Source organism: Podarcis vaucheri (assembly GCF_965113315.1).
Source record: "Podarcis vaucheri genome assembly, chromosome: 16".
Taxonomy (NCBI): domain Eukaryota; kingdom Metazoa; phylum Chordata; class Lepidosauria; order Squamata; family Lacertidae; genus Podarcis; species Podarcis vaucheri.
In genome coordinates, this window is record NC_138754.1 from 16,309,624 (window position 1) to 16,326,058 (window position 16,435).

Below are 16,435 nucleotides of genomic sequence, written 5' to 3' on the forward strand. Positions count from 1 at the left end.
ACTGCTGCCTGATATCCTTTAGCTGGAGATGCCAGGGACTGAATCTGGAAGCTACCACTGCGCTGCAGACCCTACCTTTCATCAGGAGAGGCAGCAATGGCTTTAGAGGACTGGACAAATTCAGGGAACAGGAGAAGACTATTGGTGGCTACTAGCCAGGATAGCTGTTCTCTATCTCCAAAGTTGGAGACAGATATGTTTCTGAGGATCAGTTTGCTGGAAACTGCTCTTGTGTTTGGGATTTCCCATAATGGGCATCTGTTTGGCCACTGTGAGAACAGGATGGTGGACAAGATGGGCCACTGGTCTCATCCAGAAGACCCTTCTTACATTCACATGTCTTCTACTCCAGGGTCACTCTCATGCTAGAAACGTAACAACAATCCCAGCTCCAGTCACTGCAGGAAATCTCCCAGCCTAATATTAACATATTTATAAAGCCAAGTGTTCAAAGAGGTTCACACATATTTCTCCTTGTTGCAACCTTTGCACCAATCCTGCGAAGGAGATCAGTATCAATATCGATATTGCATAACGGAGGCTGAGAGCAACACCTTAAAATTCCTACAACAACGTCTAGGACAAACCACTGAGCCAGATTTGCAGCAGGAACTGAATTCTGAACTCGGAACTGCCGCCGCACTTATCTGTACAGATTTGCAAAATCAGGAGGTTGAAGAGAATGCGCAGAGAATCCTTAGCTGAAACACAAACAAGCATCTAGTCCCTTATGTCTGTGGATGAAAGGCAGGCATGGTATCTTCACAGTCAATAAGTTCTGCCCGTTTCCCTCCCACCTGCCCCCAAATCAGACAATGCTTGGGTGTGGTTTCTCAATAGTTAGGGTGACTATCCTCCTTTCATCTGCATGTAAACAAGATTTTGCATCCCCAACACACACAGTGTTCCTTTCAAAGCATTTTCTCCAGGGCACAATCTGACCTGACCTTCTGGGTGCAGTGGGTGCCGGTCTGTATGGTATGTCAACCCCTGCTGTTTTGTGTTGGACTAATTGTAAGTGGCAGCAACGCAGACCAAATGTTACTATTGCTGGAGGGGAGAGAGAGGTACCCTTCTCTGGGTTGCAGACATAAAGCAGAGTCTGCAGGAAGCCACCACACACACACCCCGCCTCCATCCTGTCTGGTTGTTAAACGCTCCCCCCAAAAGTAATCAACATCCCTTTTCAGAAGCACTTTGGGGTTAGGAATAGGACTAAGCGAGTGCAGCTTAAAATCCATATGCAACTTAACTTGAGGTGTATTATTCAGAAATTCCTGCCTTGGCCCTTAGTGTCCCCCAAAGGAAACCATCAAATGGGCTACATCCTTTGGTGGTCATGCTGGCCCCTCGCTAAACTGACCTCCTGATCTGAAACCTACTAGGAGCAAAGAGAAACCGTTGGCTTCTAGCTGCCTATCTGGGGCAGAAGGGTTGGTGGCTGGGACCGATATGCCTGCAGCCCAATGATCCCTGTGTATCAGGGACAGCTCTTTATTTTCTGATACATCACAGTTGTCTCCAGTTCACCTCTGGAGGATACCTCTGAGAAACATCAGCCCCCATCCCCCTGGCTCCACACAAATTCCACCCCTGAGGAAGGATGGGTGCGTTCACCTTGCCTCTAGTGCAGTGGTGAGAAGCCTGAGACCCTCCATATGTTGTTGGACTCCAAATACCATTGGTTCCAGAAGCCAGCATGGCCAGTGGTCAGGGATGATGGGAGTTGTAGTCCAACAACTTCTGGAAGGCTGAAGTCTTCTCCGCACCCCTCTTCTTTTGAACTGCTTGGCTTTCACTGAGGATTTACGTCCTGTCTTTCCCTCCAACCATTCTTCCCAGCTGCTAATTCCAGATACACACCCACACAAACCCTTAGCAGGAGGGATGTGGCCATCTCCAAGCTCTGATCGGTGTCATATTCCAAAGCACAGGGAGATTCCTAGCTGTCAAGAGACCATTTCCTAACCCTTAGCTCTCAATGGTGAAAGCATGCATGATTCACTAGCAAACTGCCTAATAAAACCAGCTGCCACTAACAATATTATAGGGCAATCATGTATTTCCAGTGTATACTGGAACATGACAATAAAGCCCCTTTTGCTTTTAAACTACTGCAAGAAGAACAGAAGAGGCAGAGAAGGCACATCAGCCCTGAGTAACAAGCGGAGGACGAGAAAGAGTCAGGTGCTGGTCACGGGACTGAGAACAGGAGGCTTACATAGGCATGTCCCAATTTTCACATGTCAAACATTAAGAGGGTGTGACTATGCCCTGGTATGTTTTCTCTGCAATCTTCTTGTCTCACTATTATTCGCTGCTGAGATTTAATAAGTTGCATAACGCCTGTTTTACGAGTTTTATGTATATGTTGTGATGGCTATTTGACATATAAAACAGATGAGGGGGGGGGAAGAATCAGTCAGCAAGGACGGACTCTTCTGACCTAGGACCAAAAGGTCAAACACTGTAATCAGAGGCTGATTGGCATCTGTCTGTCTCGGGAGACAATGGAGGAGTGTGCCCTCGGGGTGAAGTCAACCACTGGAGAGTTACAGCACCTGCTGTCACTGTAGAGACATGTTTTGCAGCTGGGGCAGATGAAGGCATCCAGTTCTGCTCATGCAGGTGGACCATGTGGTCCTCCCAGCAGTCATTCCTCCTCTGGTCACTGCTGTGGATGTATGACCCACATGACTGCCTCCAGGCACTGTGGTTTATCTGCAAGGGATTCCCACACAAGCTGAGTTATCCTCGCCAGCCTTCATGTTGCAATTGCAGACATCTTTGTAACACAGAGCTGCTTTTTCATCTTTGCGTTGGTCATTAGCATCACATTCTTCCATACCCTTTCAGAGAGGAAAGCCATTGCTGTAGCTGTCTTGCCAATATGCTTGTCCAGCTCAGCATCAATGGAGAGATTGCTGGTTACAATGGAGCCCAAGTAGGCAAAGCCATCTACCACCTAAAACATGTGGTCATCAATGCTTGATGTGTGGAGGGCTGGTGACAACCTGACCCAGGACATTGGTCTTTGCTGGGCTGATGTAAAGTCTGAACTCCACAGGTAGAGTTTTGTACGCAGTGGTGAGAGGGAGAGAACCTGCACACCTGGCCAGTTCTGCCAGCGAAATTAGGCACAATTCAGTTAATGAATGTATATTGAGTTGCTTAGGTACATCATCTGCTTCTACCTGAGCAGGGATGGAGAACCTCTGGCTCTCAAGTTGTTGCTAATCTAGAACTCCCGTTGTCCCTGACCACAGGCCATGTTGGTAAACTGAGAATCCCAACACCATGTGAAGGACCATGGACTCCCTATCCCTCATCTATTTTCAGATTTCACTCACCTATGAAGCTCAGTGGATAGTTTTGCTGGGGGTCAGTCATTCTGGAAAGAAGGAAGGAAGGAAGGAAGGAAGGAAGGAAGGAAGGAAGGAAGGAAGGAAGGGACACACACCATCAAGACTAGATGGATCTTTGGTCTCATGCAAGGGCTGTTCTGATTAGATTCTCTAGATTCCAGAAAACTGCACAAGATCAGAGTTTCTCTGTTCTCCAGCACTGCAAACAAAGGTCACATAGACTTAAGCTTTCCATGCATCTGCACTGGTGTATTAGGAGTGCTCCAAGAATGCCAGGCGGGGGGGGGGGGGCTGCTTCTGAAGCAAGGACAATCTCTTGTACTGGGGGGGCCACCTTCCCCGGAACAAGCAGGATCCTGTTCTCTTCCCCTTTCAATTTCATGCCCCTTCTGCTCCAATCAGCGCAGGGATTGAAAGGGTTGGATTGTGCAGAAGAGGAAGAAAATCCTGTCTTTGTTCCACTGGTGATCCAGAGCAACACCAAACCATAAAGTCATATGAGCGGCATTGAAAATTCAATTAGGAAGGCAAAGAACTTGCCAGATACATTGGCTTGGGGGCACGAGCACCCAGAAAGGAGACAAAAGGGAGTGGGTGTGCATGCATGGGAGAGAGAAAGCATTTGCAGCACAAAGGAAAGGCTCACTGACCGTCCTAGTTGCACAAAGCTGGGACACGGGCATGGACAGGAAAGGAAAGCAGAAATATTGTTCAAAGCGGGGAGGTGGAGGCACAGTGTGTTCAGAAGCCCATGTTTCCTGCCATACTCTTGGGGCTGTTGCTTGTGCTGCCATTTTTGCACTTGGGTGTAGCAGCTTCCCAAACATAAAATGCATGTCACTAGCAAACGACTAGTGATCGCCGAAGAATTGATGCTTTTGAATTATGATGCTGGAGGAGACTCTTGAGAGTCCCATGGGCGGCAAGAAGATCAAACCTCTCCATTCTGAAGGAAATCAGCCCTGAGTGCTCACTGGAAGGACAGATCCTGAAGCTGAGGCTCCAATACTCTGGCCACCTCATGAGAGGAGAAGACTCCCTGGAAAAGACCCTGATGTTGGGAAAGATGGAGGGCACAAGGAGAAGGGGACGACAGAGGACGAGATGGTTGGATAGTGTTCTCGAAGCTATCAGCATGCGTTTGACCAAACTGCGGGAGGCAGTGGAAGACAGGAGTGCCTGGCGTGCTCTGGTCCATGGGGTCATGAAGAGTCGGACACAACTAAACGACTAAACAACAAGTCCTGAAAACCTAAACTACCTTACAACTGTAAGACCTATGTGGGCAGGGGATTATTTTTCAGGGAAACTGAAAGGGGTCTGAGAAAGGCTTTCACTTCTTCTGGTGCAGGCACACCTCCTTCAGTCGCTGCAGTCAAACAGGTTCAGAAGGTTTTGGACGCCATGCAGAAAAAACCAGCCCTGCAAGACCTATTTAGCCAGGCTTTAAGAAATGAGAAACAAAACCCTGCCTACATGTGGATTGTGTGGGAAGCAGCAAAGTGGGATTACCTGGGGAGGGGGGCACAAGAACAGCAAGCTATGAAGACCCTGGCCAACAACTTGTTTGAGATTTGAGTGTGCGCCTTAAAGAGGTGTCCCCCGGAATCCTCTGCTGCACTCATGGGTTCCACCTTGGCAGGCCTAGAGTACACAGACACACGCCCCACAATCAATTCACACACCCACACATCCCATTGGTATCGTGGAGACCAAGAACACATACCCAGCCCTTCCGTGCGCACATGCTCCTCTGTGATAGCTGACTGTACAATAACCTGGCCAGACACATCCCAGGCTCCTTGGTTCCACCGACTTGCCCTGGCTTGTCCCTTATTGAAGCTGCTGAGTGATCTCCAGGGCATGAACAGGCCCTTTTGCTGGTTCCCCTTTGTCTTGTTTTCAGGTACTGGGGGAACAAGCCCAACCACTGGCACCTTCCTCGCCACCCAGCTCTTCACACCTACTGTGTTGGGGCAAGCCCCAAAGAAGCAAGGGAGATCAGGCTGATAATGATATTTAAAAAACAAGAGAGAGGGGGGAGGCCAGAGCAAGAGAAGTGAGCAGCTTTTGCCACTCCTGTTGCCCCCGGGGGCTGCAGCAGGCTGGGATCTGGCATTCTGCCTGTGCCCCAACCCTGTGACACTCCAATCCTAGAATTCCTGTGGTTGTGTCTCCTCCTTGCATCACCTTCACATGAAGCAAACGCAATGGCGCTGTGTGCTCCAGTCTTTGGGAAATTGGGTCAGACTGGCCTCCAGATTCCAGACCCTCCCTAAGCACATTTGGGCAAAGGAAGCTTCCCAAAGAACAGCAAATGACTCCTGTGTCCTCCGTGAATTTGTCTAATCCTCTTTTAAAGCCATCTAGACCGGTGGTTATCGCTGCCTCCTGTGGAAGCGAGTTCCATAGTTTTCTTCTTTTTGTACAGTGCAGAGAAAGTATTGTGTGTGTGTGGGGGGGTGTTTCCCATGTGCAAAACTAAATTCCAGGTCATCCAACAAAACTGATGGGCTTAAGATTCAGGACAGATAAGAGGAAGAACTACTTTGCAGTGCTTAACTGTTCCTGCCTAAACCAACCTAGTTGCTACGAGCAGGAGAGATGGGTAAAGAGAGATGGGGGCTTTTAGGTTGCGGCACTCCATCTTGGAGGGAGAAGACCCTTCCCCGAAAGGTCCACACAAAAACGTTTTCGTTCCTCCAATTTATCTTATTATAGATCACGTCGGTGCCTTGTTTTATTGTGATTTTGCTTTCAAAAACAATTTGTTGTTTCGACTTTGCATTATTTTATTGTAAGCTCCAGCAAAGCTGCTGAATGCCAGTTGCTGAGAGTCAACAATTGCTCAAAGCGGAGTAGGTGGGTGGGTGCCTCTGGACCCGCCCCACTTTGAAAGCTTCCCACTGCCTGAAACAGATCGCTGGGATATATGGCCCTTTGGCCACATTTAGCAAGGCTCTTCTTACAGATTGCCAGTATCCTTCTGTTCAGGACCATGTAGGCTGATAACAATGCCATTATCTTCTGCCCAAGTCAGAGTCTTCAGTCCGGCTCTCAACAATGCGCACTTGCAGCAGGAATCAAGCAGCTAGCTGCCTTTATCCTCCCAAGTTCAATCAAACTCCAGCAGGTTCCACCAACCCAGCCTGCCACATGTCAAAGAGAAAGATGCCTTTGGAGGACTGAGCAACACACCCACAAGGCTCCCACACTGCATGGGCTGGTCCTGCCTCTCATTCCAGAGTCACCGGTTAGGGCAAACAGGCGCAGATCTTTTATCTCAAGAGGCGGAGGAGGAGGGTGGTGGTGTTCGCCTTTCCCCTGCCAAAGTCTAACTGCCCCTCAATCACCTACGTTCAGGGAAGAGGATCTTTGCTGTCTGCCTTCCTGTTTAAATGCTATCTCCTGCCCATGGATTTTTATTTATGTTAGATTTAAACCTCACCCTTCCTTCCAAAGGAACCCAGGAGAAATGGGGTGCAGAGGAGGGAAAGAAGAACAGGATGACGATAGAGACGCCAGTGAAACAGCCTCAAAGTCTGCCCATCCTCAGGCAGATGAGAAGACATTCTCCCACTCCAGAAGGCAGAAGGGGTGAAGTTGCACAGAGCAGCAGAATCACAGAATGGTAGAGTTGGAAGGGACTCCCAGGGGTCATCTTGTCTAACCTCCTGCAATGCAGGAATCACGGCTAAAGAAGCCCTGACAGAATCAGTAACCCCCACACCGTATGCCAGGAGAGGTCTGTGAGCATGCTCACATAAAAAATGACACCCACCCAGCCACAAAGGAGGTTGCCCACTGCTTCTCTCCCTGATCAGGGCCTTTGCCTCCATCCAATAGGCTTCTGCCAGCGGCAGACGCATTTCCACATCAGGCGCAACCAGATAATTAAATCTCACACAATCACTTCCAACCCAGAGATTTAGCCGAATTACCCAACCCCAGCCAAGGCTTCCCGTTGCATCTCTGCATGACTCACAGCTGTGAGAAACAACGGCACACTTTTGGTTTCTCTCTTTTTTTGTTCCAATAGCGCCCTGGTCCAATCCAGAATGCACAAAGAGCATGATCCCCTTCTGAACACGAGGCTGCTTAGGCGGATACTGAACAAATCCAAAATTACAATCTGCTGGAATTTAAAACCACATATATTTGACAGAATTTGTGTTCTCACAGAAAGCCATGGAATTGGGTCCAGCACTTGACCCTCTGAAAACTCTCCTTGCACTTTTCCTCTTTGTAACCATAAGGGCTTCAAAGTTGGTTCCTACTGTTTTAATGAAACTGAAGGATGCTGAATGCACGAGTCCAGTGTGTCAATTTCTTCTGTATATGATGCTCACACACAACACACCAGAGACTCATCCACAAGGTTCGCATTTTAAAAGAGCCTACTCAAGGCCTAAACGAATGAAGCTTGGAAGACCAGCATGCGCATGTATCATATTTACCTAAAAGTAGCTGGCTGAGGCAGGGACTCCAAAAGTTACTGGAGCAGAGCAGCAATGGGGAGAGGCGGTTTTATTCTTTCACCTACACCAGTTCCCAGTTCTAATTTCCATTCTGCCCCCTGCCCCGCAAGCTATTAGAGCAGTAGCAGAAAAGATATGGGTACCAATAACCAGGAAAGGGGAAGTTTTAATTGATAGCATAGAAAAGCACAAGAGCCAGGGGCGGCAGGGGGAGATCTTTCTATGGGAAGCTGGCACGCTTGGAGCTAGAACAAAGGAGAGTTGGCAGCTGTCAGTCAGGAAGCTTGGAACCTCACAAGTCTTCAAAGAACATGGTGGAGGCTCTTGCTCTGCCAGCCAGTTATGCCCAGGGCCGTCTGTGCTCTGTACTCTGTACTGAGAGAAGCAGGATTTTGCAACATGCATAATTTTGCATGCTCTTTCCTTTTCCATGAATACATATGGATGCATGTAATGTGGATGCCCTAACCGCACAAAATCTTTGCCCAAAAACCCCTCTGATATTTCAGTGGGCATAGCCCAGATATCTTCAAGCATAGATATGCACAACCATTAGAGCTAGGAATAGGTGAGTTTCTTTTTCTTTTCTTTTTTTAAAAGGAAAGCTAAGATTCTTTGGGAACTTAATTCCACACCCAATACTTTTGGGGATTTCCTCCTCTAATATTTCATGGAATTGTGGCCGAACACACTCTGGCTTAATTTTGCTGCTCTCAAAAGTGCGGAGCAAAGCCACAACAGCCCTCATGGATAGGTCAAAATTTAATTCCCATTAAGGTGGATGACATGTGTTTGGGCAGTTATCGCTCCAGATTTGGGGTGGGGGGAGAGAGATCACCTTGAACCATAGGACTCAACCCCCTGTCCCCATACAGCTGCAACTTGCCATTGGAAGAAGCCACTCCAGACACAAGCGGACCGCCTCAGTAAGAACTAGGCTTAAGTTTGTCCGTCCCTTTGTCAATTATCACACTGTCAACGAAAAGCCAAATTGGTCTTGCAGCTGTTGGTTTTCTAACTAGGCAAGGGAAGCTTCCTGCCCTCCCCTTTTCACCTTCGTTCTCGTGTACCAAAAGAGGAGCAAGGACATGAGGGTCACAGGTCTCTTACACACCCTCAACAAACATGTGAAGTGTCCCAGAACTGCAAAAAACAGGTTGCTGCCTTTGATTAAGAGGACGAAGGGATGGGTGTATGGGAGGCTAAATTGTACAGAGCTGTTTTCAAAGGCAGGACTTTGCGTGAATGCTGAGATTTTGGAGAACGACAGGGGCACGACGGATGGGGGACAGAATGGGGACAGGATTCAACTACCTGACAGTCCTGGCTTTTTCTTTTTTTAAAAATCGAGTTTCTAGTCCTTATAGTTGTGAAATGTATGCTTGAAAGTGTGTGAGCTGATGAAATCTCAAGAAGCCGGAGGGGCTGCTAACTGAAAGTTTTTCTGAAATGCCAGTGCCCTTGCCCGCTCACCTAGTACCAGCAAAACCAGAATGATGCAAGAGTTGAAGTTATGCAAAGCAATTATGAAAATGGATTGAATTCAGATGATTTTTAATGGGTTACTCACCGCCTCGGCTGAAGGCTCCACCATGCTTCTGAAATTACTAACAGGGACCAGCCTGTGCTTTCTGGATTTCCCAAGAGCGACATACAACCTCCCACTTTCCTCTCTCTCTCTTTCTCTCTTCCATGCCCCATATCTTAACCCCACCAAGGCAATGTTCTCCTCCATTTCTGGAACTGAAATCCCAGGCGCCTTTTGCTTTCCATGTGTCCTTCTCGTACAGGATTATTCCACCCTTTTCAAAGACAATACCAAACTGGCAAGGAAACAGTTTTTCTCCAAAGCAGCATCCGCAAAAAAATCTTGGACAGGAATCCTGGAAGGACCAGGCCTTTGCAGCACATTCTGAGCTACGTTTCCTTTAGGAACATATGAATTAACTCCACGTCTCACGTGCGCCAACCTCGTGAGCACAAACGCTGCCGCCGCCCTTGCAGAGCAGGGATGTCCAAAGGAACTCAATTCTCCCCCCCCCAAAAAAAAGGTTTTTGGTTGCGTTTCTTTGCTTTTTAAAGTCACCCTCAACTCTCTCCCAGAACTGAGGCACCCCACTCCAAAATCCACAGCTGGGCAACACATCTCTATTAAAATCAGCCAAACTGTTACAAAACAGTGTGCACACTTTTGATTTGTCCAGATGAGGGTTAAACTTTGAGATCTGCATTTGAACTCAGTCTGAAGATGGAGATTGCAGACTGATTTAGCCTTCTGTTAGGTGCTTGCAGGGATCAGGTTACACACCTAGGATTCTCTTTGTTTCAAAAACGCAAAGCCGGGCTATTACCCAGATCTGCCTCACAGCATATACGAAATGCCCAAGTTCCTGGTTAGGCAGAAGTAGAAAAAGAGAGCAACATAATAGCCTTTACATTAGGAAAGCCAGAGATTAATTTTGGGTGGTGCACTAGCTAAAAGAGTCAACCAAAGCCAAGTTATGTAGTACAATGGTACCACTGGTTACAAACTTTCTTTCTGGAGGTCCTTTCTTAACCGGAAACCATTCTTAACCTGAGGTACCACTTCAGCTAATAGGGCCTCCCGCTGATGCCGCTGTGCGATTTCTGTTCTCATCCTGAGGTAAAGTTCTTAACACGAGGTACTACTTCCGGGTTAGCGGAGGTCTGTAACCCAAAGTGTTTGTAACCCGAGGTATCACTGTATTACCTAGCAGCTGGCAGGCATGCAATCCTCAAAATGCAAAGCTTCTCTTCAGGTGGTCGAAAACCATCCTCCCTCTGGTTGTCGATTTGTCCCTGAACAGCGAAATTTGGTATTGGGAAGACCACGTCCCAAAACGTACACTAGCAACCTGAAATAATTGCAATCACCCCCCTTTTTTTTTTAGAAAGACTCCAGTGGAAAAGACCTTCTTTTGGACCCTAAAGTAATGTTAACCTTCAAAGCGGTTTCTCTCTCTCTCTCTCTTCTCCCATTGCTTAATTGTACCCTCAACAAACCCTTGCAGCAAAGGGACACATGGTGAAAGGCAAATTAACACACTGTGCCTTGAAGTCCAGGCCAGGAACCACCTCATGAACAAACTGGAAGAAGGAATGCAGCACAGGCCTTACCAGCCAGGAAGGTCTCTTAAATCTGCTGTCTTTCAATGGGCACTTCAAGGTCCTGCTTCTCACTGAGGTGGTAAACTGAGCCCTGAGGTCAGGGCTATACAGCTACAGGTTGCAATTTATGTGACTGAATATGCGCCCATGCCAACAAATAAAACCCAGTGATCAGGGAGCATTCAGTCAGCTGAGCCCTCACCTGCAGTCTAGTAATAAAGGCACAGGGTTGGCTACTTGAGGACTACTAGGCCTCGGAATAGGGCAAGAGTGGGGAACATGGGGCACTCCTGATGCAGCTGGACTCCCAACGAGGATGACCAATGTTCAGATGGGAGTTACGATGCCAGCAATATCTGGAGGGCTCCCACTGGCTGCCCACGCCAACAAAGCGTCATGTCAGGAGTTGGGAGTTTTTGAACTTGAAGTTCTCTCCCTCCCTTACCAACCAAGTGAGCCGCCCCCTACACAGCCCCCAAAGTCCTCAGGCCAAAGCCCTAGCTGACTGACTGTGCCTCTGGCGCCAACCATGAATCTTACCACTTTAAAAGAGACAACACACACAAAACCTTGTCCGGCCTGCTAGCCTGGCCAAGACACCCCTTGGCCTTGCTTTGTGTATGGGTCACTCCCCCCCCCAACTTGGTTCACTTGGGACGTTTGGCCTCTCCTCGAAGACACTTTGAAAAGTGGGGTTGGGGGAGAAAGTGTCTCCACTCCCGACCCATCAAAGCCCCTTTTCAGAGCTGTCCATTCCAGTGGAGACTTATAGGGGAAACCCGGCAACTTTTGTGCTAGGAAAGCTTTTGGGACGCCTGCCACGCAGGACAAAAAAAGGGGGTGAGAGTTAATGTTCAGTGTCAACTAAATTCAAATAAACTTTTGTGGTTGTCGTGGGAGCTCCAAGCGAGCTGCCATGGGGCCAGGAGCTGCTCCAGAAAGTGTCTGGGGGGTTAGCGCTGCACCAGGCCAGAGTTTGCTTGCTGCAGAGGTGCCACGCCCAAAGGAAACCCATGATCCAGCAACCACGGTCGTGGAGGAGGAAGAAGCGACAGAACCAGTATGCTCCGGCCTGCCCTACCTGCCAGGGCAGAGGCCAACACCCTGTTCACCTAACCAAATCTCGGCCTTGCCCAGAGATACAGAGCAGAACTGAGAGCAAAGCTGGGTGTCATTGTGGACCCATCTGTGGCTCTGGAGAGCCAGCCAGGAGGAAAACAACAATCCTGGGTGAGAAGAGGTGGAGGAACTCCCCAACAAGAGTGGACTCTATAGTAAGACGGAGCTCTAAACTGGCCCCTACAATCTGCTAGGGGAACCATGTCTGCTACAGGACAAGGATGTGGGGTACACAGAACAAAGGTGGAGGACTTATTGCCACTGTGGATTCCTATAGGGTGGGGCACAGAGCTGCTCAACCGCATAGCCCAGGGGGCACAGCCTCAGAAATGCACATTTCTATAAATCTCCCCAGTGGGCCCCTAAAAATTAAACTCACCAGTGTTATGGAACAAGCACTCCCCTCAGCTATATAAACTCCCACAGAATTATTTGCAGCCCCCTAGATCAGACACCCCACATGGTCCCATTAAAATATCTGTGTTCCTAAAGAGGAGAGTTTGGCTGCAGAGGGAAGAGAAACTTTCGTAACTCTACCCTACAGAAGAAACACATGTCTTCAAGTCTGTCCCATGGATTTGTAGACACTTCTTCAAAGCCCCATGGAATAGCTTACCAATAGCTGTGCAAAGGCCCCTGGCTCCCCCAGAATGCCCCATAAAATGACAGAAAATAGTCTTCTTTATTGAAAACCTCCCCAAATCTCGCCCTGCTCCACACCTCCACAGCTCCTGCTGACAAGCCACGTGCAAAGTGCTTTCCCTCAGACTCATAGAGCTCCCAGATTCCCCCAGCCTCACCCCACAGAAAAGCATGCACACAGCCAGTTTCTGTGGAACTTCACTACCCCTCCTCAGGCGCCTCCTCAGACGAGACCCCCCTACTTTGCATGCAACGTGGTGGCTCTTTTGCCCCTCTCTCCTGCTTGAGAGAGATCCCTTCCTGGACTCACCCGCCCCCCCCCCCTCAATCCCAAGTTTTGGAGCGGGGCTCAGCCCCTCCCTCCCTCTGCCAGCTAAAAAGCCTGCTTCGCATTAGTCAGTCTTTCCAACCACCGCATTCCAGAGGCAGCTGGAGGGGGGCCAAGTGGGGGGAGCGGCAGGGAGGAGCTTCCCCACCTACTAGAGGGCCAGCCCCGGACTGAGCCAGGCGAGGCGGCCGCGGGGACGGACGGCCGCTCTCTCTCCGGCGAAACGACGCGCAAAAGTTTGAGCCCAGGAGGAGTCGCCGCGCCTGTTGCAGGCTGGATCCGAAGTGACATCCAGCGCAAGACGCAAAGCCTCCCCACCAATCTTTTTTTGCACGCGGATTCGTAAGTGCAGCACATTCCCCATTCTACAGAACGCCAGACTTTTCTCGACAAGCTATGCGAAAGGGAGCCACTCCGAATTAAGCCAAGAGAAAAAATACTCTCGGGAGGGAAGTGGAATTTCGAAGCCCATCCAGCCCCTAGAAACAAACACACCCTTGGGACGGGGGGGGGCAGAGATGAGTTTTGCAAAAGACTGTGCAGACCTTACTCCCCCGTAATCCGAAAGAACGCAAAAAAGGCGTCAGTCCCCCAAAATTCAAAAAGTCCGAAGAGGTTGGGAGGGGATCTCTAACACACACACCCCCACACACACCCGTTGTTTGCAACCGCCCGATCTCCTGAGGATTGCACGCCTTCCGATCTGCAAACTGGATGCCACAAAAAGAAGTCACTCCGGAGTAAGCCAACGCCTTGACGGGCATGCGCACCAGCGTCTCGTGCAGCAACCCTGGGGGGACATCCGAGCTCCCCTCCATCAGACTCGCCTCCGGACAAAACCCTACTTCCAAAAGCACCACCCCCTCGCATCGCCCCTCAAGCCCCCCCCCCCAGCCAACTAGCCCAACTAACGTCGTGTAAACAAGCCGATGGTTTTCACACACACACACACACACTATCCACACGCGGATAGCCTCCCAGTTGTGGATCCAGCCCCGCTCCTACACCAGGTCTTGCTACCCCCACTTCTCAATGGGCACCCCTCCCCTTAAAGTGCGATAGGGCGGGGTCACACCCAGCGGAAAGCCCTGGACTTTCTCGAAGTGAGAGGGAGTGAGTGGGTGGCTCTAATTCAGAGTCATTTCCATAACTTCGGTTTCCAATAAATACGAATCGGCACAGATCCCGGAATCTCCCCCTCGCTTGGTCACCTCTCCGCACCCGAAACCGATCCGGTTTCCACGCGCACCAAAACTTCCAAACTTTTCCATCAACTTCTCTGCAAAAAAAAAAGGGCTGCGGAAGCTCCGCCACCCTCCCGCCTCGTGTGCCAAGGGCGTTGCCCAGAGGTGCCAAGGCTGGACGGGGGGGGGGCTAAGCAAACAGAGAGGGGAACCCTTTTCGACAAGGCACAGCTTTTAAAACATTCAAACTTTTTGAGGGGGGGGCGCTTGAAGGAGACTAACTTGTGCTCTGCAAAAATGTGCCCAAGTTTATTTTCAAGTATGCAGGAGGATTTTTTTTGGGGGGGGGGATTAAATAGAGTCCCGTCAGCCCTGGTGAGGCTGTGACCGTGCGATGGGACTACCAGACCTCCCCCCCTTTCCCGGCCCAAGCTGACCACCTCCCCCCACTGCCTGCCAGCCCGCCCGGGTGGTACCTGCGGGTCCGTGGCCTTCAGCTGCCCGGCACGGCCATGCCCGGCGTCGTCCCGGTCGCTGCTTCTGCCCAGACCCCGATCCTGTCCTGGATTCCTGGAGGCGGTAGCTGAGCCCCGGCGAGCAGGCTCTCTCGCGTGGTATTCCTGCCGCAGGAGCGCACCGAGTGGGCAGCACCCAGTCTAGGGCTGGGCTCTTGTAACTCTCAGCCCGGGATGGGTGTGACTCTCTCTCTCCGCTCGCTCGCTCCCCTTCCCGGAGCTGGGGAGGGAGGGACCAAGCCAGGCTCAGAGGAGAGAGAGAGAGAGAGAGAGGCAGCGGAGCAAACTCTGCCCCCCACCCCACTCACTCTCAGAAGAGGAGCCTGCTGGATCAGACCAGTGGCCCACTTAGTCCAGCATCCTGTTCTCACAGTGGCCAACCAGCTCTGCCTGGGGGAAACCAAGCAGGATCCGAGCGCAAGAGCCCCAGTTGTTCCCAGCTAGCAGCCATGGATAGCCCTCACCTCCATGAATTTGCCCAGTCTTCTTTTAAAGCAATCCCAGTTGGTGGCCCTCCTGTGGCAGTGAGTTCCATAGTTTAACTATGTGCTGCATGAATTACTTCCCCTGCCCCCTCCGTCCTGATTCTTCCAGCATTCATCTTTCATGGGATATCCACAAATTTTGGTGTTAGAGAGAGGGAGAATTTTTTTCTCCTCTATCCGCTTTCTTCCTGCCATGCAAGATTTTGAAAACTTCTATCATGTCGCCTCTTTACTAAAAAGTCCCCAGCGCTGCAACCTTTCTTCATGGGGGGACACTCCACCCCTAGATCATTTTGGTTGCCCTTTTCTCAAACTTTTGCAATGATGCAGTATCCAATTCCAGTGGTGTAGCGTGGGTTGTCAGCACCCGGGGCAAGGCAAGTAATTTGCGCCCCCTAACCTGTGGATTTTAGCACTGATTTTAGCACTGCGAGTGCGAGCACGCCCCCCCCCCCAGATGTTGCGCCCGGTACGGCCGGCCCCCCTGCACCCCCCACGCTACGCCACTGTCCAATTCTTCTCCAAAAGGACAGTGCCAGGACAGGAGGTGGGGGCAACCTGTGGGGGCAGCCTCCAGGTCTTGATGGACTTCCAGCAACCAGCATGCCAAATGGTCAGGGATGAAGGGAGTGGCAAAGGCAACAACCCCCAACCCCTCTGTAAAAGGGAGCCCTACTGGATCAGGAGGACAAAAAGGCACCTAGGCCAGCATCCCACATCCTCCCAGAGAGGTTAGTCAGATACCTCCCAAAGCAGTAGATCCCTCCTTCATGTCCCTCAGCAACTAGTGTTCAAAGGTAGACTGCTTCTGAATCTGGAAGCTCCATTTAGCTATATGACAACTAGCAGCCAGCGTTGGTGGCTCTTCTCCTCCACCTATTCCATAAATTTGTCTCTGACCACCTTGCCATATTCAGGTTGCCTCTTCCTAAATTCTGTAAAGTGTGTGTGTGTGTTACTATTATATATAATATTTATTATTATAATATATGGGTAAAGGACCCCTGACCGTTAAGTCCAGTCATGGCCAACTCTGGGTTGCGGTGCTCATCTCGCTTTATTGGCTGAGAGAGGCGGTGTACAGCTTCCGGGTCATGTGGCCAGCATGACTAAGCCGCTTCAGGCGAAACCAGAGCAGCACACTGAAACACTGTTTACCTTCCCGCCAGAGCGGTACCTATTTATCTACT

At 50.1% G+C, this 16,435-nt stretch overlaps 1 protein-coding gene across 1 annotated transcript in view; it reads right to left on the reverse strand.

Moving 5' to 3' along the window:
* AHNAK (AHNAK nucleoprotein) overlaps positions 1-14,879 on the reverse strand; it is a 53,328-nt gene extending 38,449 nt beyond the window's left edge. The window contains exon 1 of the mRNA XM_082204213.1: positions 14,722-14,879. The gene's annotated coding sequence lies outside the window, so the exon portion shown is untranslated. The remainder of the gene's footprint in view (positions 1-14,721) is intronic.
* Positions 14,880-16,435: the final 1,556 nt, after the last annotated feature.